Source organism: Pygoscelis adeliae, unplaced genomic scaffold (assembly GCF_000699105.1).
Source record: "Pygoscelis adeliae isolate BGI_AS28 unplaced genomic scaffold, ASM69910v1 Scaffold120, whole genome shotgun sequence".
NCBI lineage: Eukaryota > Metazoa > Chordata > Aves > Sphenisciformes > Spheniscidae > Pygoscelis > Pygoscelis adeliae.
The window spans coordinates 3,743,806-3,751,112 of record NW_008824032.1 but is presented as its reverse complement, the minus strand read 5'-3'; positions in this window follow the sequence as shown (position 1 = coordinate 3,751,112).

Sequence of the window (7,307 nt, the reverse complement as noted above, 5' to 3'; positions counted from 1 at the left end):
CTGCGCCTGGGGCCCGCGGCATGCTGGGAGATGTAGTTCGGAAGCCCTCCTTCCGCCTGCCCCCCTTCCCCTCCGTCTCTTCCCGCGCCTGAGCCTCCCTCCCGCCGGCTGCGCTCTCCCGCTCCCTCACCCGGCGGTGTTGACCGTTATCCCAGCGCGAGGGTTGGAGGGTTATAACGCAAAGGGATCCCCATTCTGTACCGATCAATCGACGTGTCGAAAGAGATTCCCCAGGGACACTCGATACTTAACGAGCCAGAAAGAAAAGGGAACGAGGGAGCGGGCAGGAGGGTGAGAAATGGCGTCGGCAGCGGAGGGGACCTGCCACCCGCCGCAATCTTGGCGAGAGCAGCAACTGACAGGGTTTCAGTTCTGCCAGAGCCAGGCTCCCTGATCGGAAAGTTGTAGCCAGCTACCTAAAGCTCTTTTTTTTTTCCTACTCAAGCAGTGCGGAAAACAGGTGTTGAAGATTATCTTAAGTTTTACTGAATCTATGTTTGGTTGTGAAATAATCAACTATAAGAACATCTTGATTTTAATAAGTTAGTTTTTATGTTAGCGTTATGTGTGGGTGCTGTGCTACTTGTTATCCGGGGCTGTGTGTCTTGAAGTCCCTATTCTCTGGACCCTCTAGACCATAACCAGAGCACCTGCGTTCTGTTATATATAGGATGAGTTATTTGACAACCTGGCAAAGTAGGTATCTAGCTGGCCAACTTGGCAACAAAACTTACTTTTAAGGTGTCCTGAAGTGAACTGCCTTCATTATAATACTAAAAAACACACCCACTGGTGAAGAAGACCCTTGCCCAGGTGAAGACCCTTCCCCTGCGCAAGCGTAGTAACAGAAGAGAATGACACAACCGATATTATAATTATATGTAAATCACTAACCAATCATTGTAACTGGGAGTGTATTACCTTGTATAAATGTAACGGTGATCTGGCCATAGGTGTGCTTGATTTGTGGAAATTCCACCTTGCACCCGGCGCCGCAATGAAGTATGCCTGCTTTCTAAAACTCCAAATTGAGTCTTAGAGAGTTCCTCATCTGCCGACTTACGGTAACACAGGGGCCCAGTTCGTCGCAGTTGTGCACAGAAAAGTGGAGATCTGCAGGAGTGAAGAACACACGGTACCACACATGAGCATAGCCATCATCACTGGCGACATGAAATGTTGCTGTTCCACGGCTGGGGGCCAGCCTGGCCGGTCCCTGCCATGGGCAACAAGGGAAAAGACACACAGCGCTGCTTTTCCTTTGTAGTCTGCCTCAAACCAGGCATCAGCAGCCACTCTTGCCTTCCAGGTCTCTGCCATATACAAAACAGCTTGGCTATTTTGTCACAGTCTGTCAGCTCCCTAAGGCAACTGCGTGCTACACTTGTGCCTGCAACCAGCCCTGATGATGAGGGAGTTATACTTGCACGTGTATAGGCTGGCAGGCACGTTGCAGAGCAAAGGGACGCCCCACACAAGTAATGTGGGAAGGGCTGCACATCAGTGGATGTGACACTGCTGAGAGCTTGGAAGAGGAAAAGAAGAATATGCCCACTGGGATGCAGCTGCTGTGCCTTTTAATGGGGTGTAGCAAGAGTCAAAGAACTGGCAGCTTATATCAGGTACTAAGGGGATCCAAAATTGTAGGAACACTGACAAGAACATCTGGAGGGACAGAAAGCCTGTATTTTAGGTATTTAATTAATTTCTGACTTTTAGGATGAGTTTTTTACACTTGGGGCAGATTATCTCATACTTGTCAATCACAGAGGTATTTATTTTGGTCTGTGATGAAGAGCAAATAGCTCAAACTATCTGCTAGGGATCTGAACACTCCAGTCAGGTAAAAGATTGAAAAGGGTCCTGCCCTACACAAGGCACGAAAACAACCCTGTTGTTTTCAAGAGCCCCGGGCAAGACAGAGAGAATTATTTCATTATTTTCGGTATTTACCCTTCCAATAAGCCAGGCCAGAAATGAGATCATTCTCTGTTGGGAGATTTTGTTCTTCTATTTCTCTGGATCAGCAAGGTGAATGCCAACACCACTGACTCGTGCTACCTGAATGAGTAAATAATAGGAGAGGATTCTTTTTTGATCCCCTCATTCTCACAAAGAGAGACGAGAAGTAGAACCTAGCTCTTTTCCAGAAGTCCAAAGCTCAACATTTTCATCGCACAGGTAGATGAGGCTCTCCTGTTTTCACCATCGAGGCACCTCTGTGGCACCCTTGACAACGGGACTCCTTGAAACGCAGGCTCCTGAGGAGATTGCCTATGCATTGCCATCCTACGTCTGAAATGGTGTCATGTAACACTCACTCACCTCATCAGCCACCTACAAAATCATCCATGAATCTCAGCTCAGTAGCCTGTCCCCAGCTATCCCATTTGGCTGGGAAGGTTGTTCAGACTGTCCTAAGCCCCCGCAGCCTCCTGGCTCAGCACGCACGCGTTGTGAGGCCACGCAGCTGGGAGTGATTAATTGGAAGGTGTACAGGTTGCACATGTTGACCAGAATATGCTTTTCCCAAATACACACAAACGTGCTGCAAGATGGAGCTGAGATTGAAACACCTATCAAAAGCATGCATCAGCTCTCCAAAGCAGTGCCTTGTTACTAGTTTTTTCAACATATTAAGCATGTTTTCCTCTCAAATTAACTAGCTTTGTCTTTTCTTCCTAAAGCTTTCTCTGCTGGCCACTATCCAAAGGCCTAGATAGAGCTGGTGGTAGCAACACAAAGTCTGAGGGAAAGCCTGTGGTAAAAAAACTCAAAGGGGATTTCCCAAGTCTGCAAGTGAACAGTATCTTTTATTTAACAACATCTTTTATTTAAAAGAAGAGTTTGAATGAGATTGATTTGGCCTGTAGAAACCAGGAAAAGACCAAACAAAACGCATTTTATACTCTTGTCAGAGTTACAGAATACCAAGGGCAGAGGGAGGTTAAAATTTAGTCATCTTGGGAGAAGACTTCAAAGGGGTCTGCACAACGGTATGGTCTGTGGAGACTAAACATCTCCGCAAGCAGCACTCCATTTTAACTCTAGCAGCTTTCCAAACAGATTAAGGAGGAACACTGCTATTTTGGCCATGCTGCCTGCATGGTAATAGTTTGTAACAGAATCACCCTGGAAGAAGGAATTGCTTCTTGGTGGGATGAAGGGGCAGGGGCTGGGAGGCAGCAGGAGGAAGGGAATTGCCATTAAAGCACAGTTAACACATTTTCATACTGATTGCACCAATTTGGAGTACAGTGCAGAGGGGAGATCACAGCCTTTTCTCTTCTGACATTACATTGTGCGTAAGGATTGATTGTTAACTTGGTGCTTTTTGTTTTCCATTTGTCCTCTGCCTGCTGACAGTGGCAGAAGAATTATATTAAAGAGTACGTGTCAGGATGAACAGATTTATCTACCAGTCAAAGAGAAATAGCTAAGGGCAGGCTACTGAGCTGAAACTGCCGGAAAATTGTCAGATCCAGTACCCAGGAAAGGAGATTCAGTGAAAATCTCAGAGCTTCTGAAAGAGGTAATGAAAAAAGACCCTCCCTCAACCTACCATGTCACTTGGCACCCTGGTGCCACATGTGAGAGTACAAGGACTACAGATAGCACTGGACATTTACAGCTCTGGGTTTAGAGGAGTAACGCGTGAAATAGGGGGAGACTGCCCAGTTGCCATGGGGTTCCAAATTATTTTCCCTGTACAGCCCTTTATCAGAATTAAAGAACATACAACAGTGACTCATGATGCGTAAACATCACAGTAGCACTGCAGTCATTGCCGTTGGCTTCTTGTATCTTCAGTTTCAGCCCACTAAAAGAATGGTTATCCAAAAAAAGAAATATTTGCCTGTTAGAAACTGAAATGGACAGACTTTTCAAGGAACCTCAAAAATGTATTTACATTCATTGTTACTGTTAGGTAGGTAAGCCCCTATCAATGTCTGTTGAAAGTAGCAGTCTGGGGCAGTCTGGGGCTTTCCAGATTTCTCACACTTCTGATATACATGACAGAAGGCAAATTTACCTGCGGGAAATCTGCGTGGTGAAACAGAGCTGAAGGTATTTTGATATTTTCCACATAGTGCCTATTCTGGAAACCACTAACCCTCTACCATCTTCAAAAAAGAAACCTGTTTAATATTGGTCTAGAGAAATATTTTTGTCTTTGACTTAGTATAAACATGAGACAGCCCAGTCAACCATATGCTGTGTTTGTCAAAGAAGTTGGCTGTGGTTTTGGTCAACGCTTTGATACACACAGGGAAAAAAGGACTTCAAACCTCTGAACAAGATGACTTGTCAGGGCCCTGTTGCCTATTATATTAACTGCCCAAGTACAGGATACAGTTTCTCTTTTTGATCAGAGTTGCAGACCTGCAACTACCAAATACTCTCAGCTCAGCAGTGTGACCTGAGAGAGAATGAATGCTGGGATAGAAGGACCTTTGCTCTGGTCTAGTACAATGGAAGAGACTCTAAGGTGATTAATTACATCCCCTCTAAGCTTCAAACTCCATCTTTAGGTAAAGGCAAGTGGCTCACTGGGTTAAAATCACCACAAGAAGTGATGCGCCAGTCCCTTCCCAGGCTGAAGAGGCAAATCCCCACGTTTCAGGACTACGTCATGAACTCCGTATGCAGGGATGCTGTACCACAGGACTGAACCATCCCCTCCTGGGAGATCACCACGGAAGGCTGTATGGAGAGAGTCTCCTTCCATACTGGCAAGCAAGCCCTTAAAGAAACAAGAGTAGAATCAAATTACTTTTAAGGCATTTCTGTCTCTTTGAGTGTCCTACAAGCTAGTACTGCAACAGATCATCTCTTGCCAGAAATTCAGCCAAATCTTCAGAGCGTCAGAGGCTGGAGGTGGAAGGTAGTTTGCAAGATTGCAGTCACTTTCCACTTTAGAACCAGAACTGCTGTCTCTGACATTGCAGGACTCGGCCCACAGCATCCCAGAAATTCTGGGGTCTCATGCTGGGACCAGGACTCTCTGGCCTAGCCCTCCACAGTAAAGAAGACAGCGACCCTCCTACAACAACAGGCAGAGCAGAAACTCTTGTCCCAATCAAAATTTGCAGCAAAACTAATTTCAAGAATTGCCACCACTGCTTGCTTTTGCTAAGAAAACAATGTTTTTATAGTACAGTCGAGACACTGTTTCCAGTGATGTATGACTTTTCCAGTGAAATCTGGAAAAATGCCTCACTGTAGTTCCATAAAATACTCTGTAATACCAACTACCAACCTTGATCAGTTCTGCTGCAAACCAGGCAGTGTTTCTGAACAACTCCGACGAATGATGTTAAGCTGTTAATCAACTGAGAAGCAGCAATACAGTAGGTCCACTTCTTTTCCACCGCACACATTCCAGTCGTCCTTTTTTTCCCCTAAGTGTTGCTGCTATTAACAATTTTATTCTGCTTGGTGGCATGCCATTTTGATGTCTGTGTCAGTAGCAAATCTGGCTTGTTTGAATCTATTCAAGTCTCTCTGATCACGTTTTATGAAATGTGAAGCTCCATTACAGCAAATAGTTTAACATTCACAACAAACTGCAGGAGCTAACTGGAAGCCTGGAAGGAATCATTAGTATTTACAAATACATGAGTCATTCCATTTTTGAGATGTCACTGATTGCAGCTGCATACTTCTATGTACTCACATCCCAGAATCTCACTCCTTTTAAATATTGCGTCAAGACATATGCTGTACAGTGCTGCAAGCTGCTTGTAAAGAGCCTTCAACATTACATATCTTCTGAATCCATTTAGAATCCCCACAGCTGCTACTCGCAAAGTTACAAAATAACGTAGAAAATTCAGGTACTCTTAAGCCATTTCTTTCACATCAGTGGTCAAGCTAGACTTTGACTTTCATCACTTAATTCTGTTGCACTTGTTTTCTTCTGCTTTTCTTATCGTTGACCCAGGAGAGGAATTTCTGAGTCCAATGAGCATTATTGGCACTTTTTGAAAGATCTTTAGAATCCTTATTCCCTCACCAAAAATCAACTGGACTTGACTATCAAGTGTTTAAGGGTCAGATTTTAAGAAGCATTAGAGCATCTCCATATGCAGGTGGAGGGATTCTCAAGACAGCCTGTTTACATTAACATCTTCATAAATACATTATGTAGCTGGAGTACAATTATTTTTGAAAAAGTGACATGGGAACACAAGTCATCTACGTGGCAGAAAATTTCATCTAGACCTTCAGCTCAAGTCCATATCCTGACTATTTTGCCCTGTTTTTCAATATGCTGTGCAGTATTTTCTCCAAGTACTGAGTGTCTTGGGTTGGTACTTACTCTGTGTAACAAACGCTAAATTTTTCTCAACACATCCTGTCTGGACTGGCGCATCATTAACTTCAACTACTCCAGTCCCTTATTTAAATCCAGAATGGATTCTTCCAGGTCTGATTCTCCTAGGGGTCCATCCAAAGACTTACTCAGGATCAAAGAGGGGATGTTTCCAGATCAACAGGCTAGATACCGAGTTCCTATCATGCTCTCACAGTTGACATGTCAAGACACCAGTGATGTGCTCTAGATCCTGTACTGCGTTCTGTTCAGTCTCCAGCATTTGAGACCGGGAAGTGATGTGGGAAGGGCTATGTGGGTGCAGGCAAAGACAGAGGGGAAAGATAGGGGAACTTTCAAGACTGAAGAGAGCACAGGCTTTGTTTTCTTACACGAGGGAAGTGATACTTATGCATCCTTCCCCAATCCTTGAAAGGGCTCTGTTCAGCCCCCATCTGATTCTAGCTTTTTTCTTCCCATGGCCTGACTGTCCTGTCATTGCTGTCTCACCTTTTTATTTCTGGTAGGCCTCCCCTGGGCCCTTGGATGTGTGCTAGCCCTCAGTTGACCTCCATCCAGTGATTGCAATTAAAGGATGATAAGTAAATATTTTTTTTTGAAAGGTTTAATGGACAGGATTAAGATCATGTTGCACTAATTGTTTAAGAGAAAATAAGAGTGTAGTGTATGGAAGAGTTATACTGTATTATAGTAACAAGCTGAAATGAGACTCCATAGCACTTCTGTCCAGCTATTTAATTTCCATGAAGACAGTGGCTAAAATGGTCACGGAAGATCAAGAGTCCCTGATGCTCCCCCTTCAGATCAGGCAAGCACAAACATTCACTCACTGGAAAAGTTTTCCAACTAGTTGGAAGCCAGGCTTGACCAGGCACCTTGGCAAACAACAGGAGAAAGAGCAAGGAGAGCAGAAATGCTGCAGAGGGCAGCAAGGTACTCCATTTCATAGTTTTTGACATGTCAGATAAAT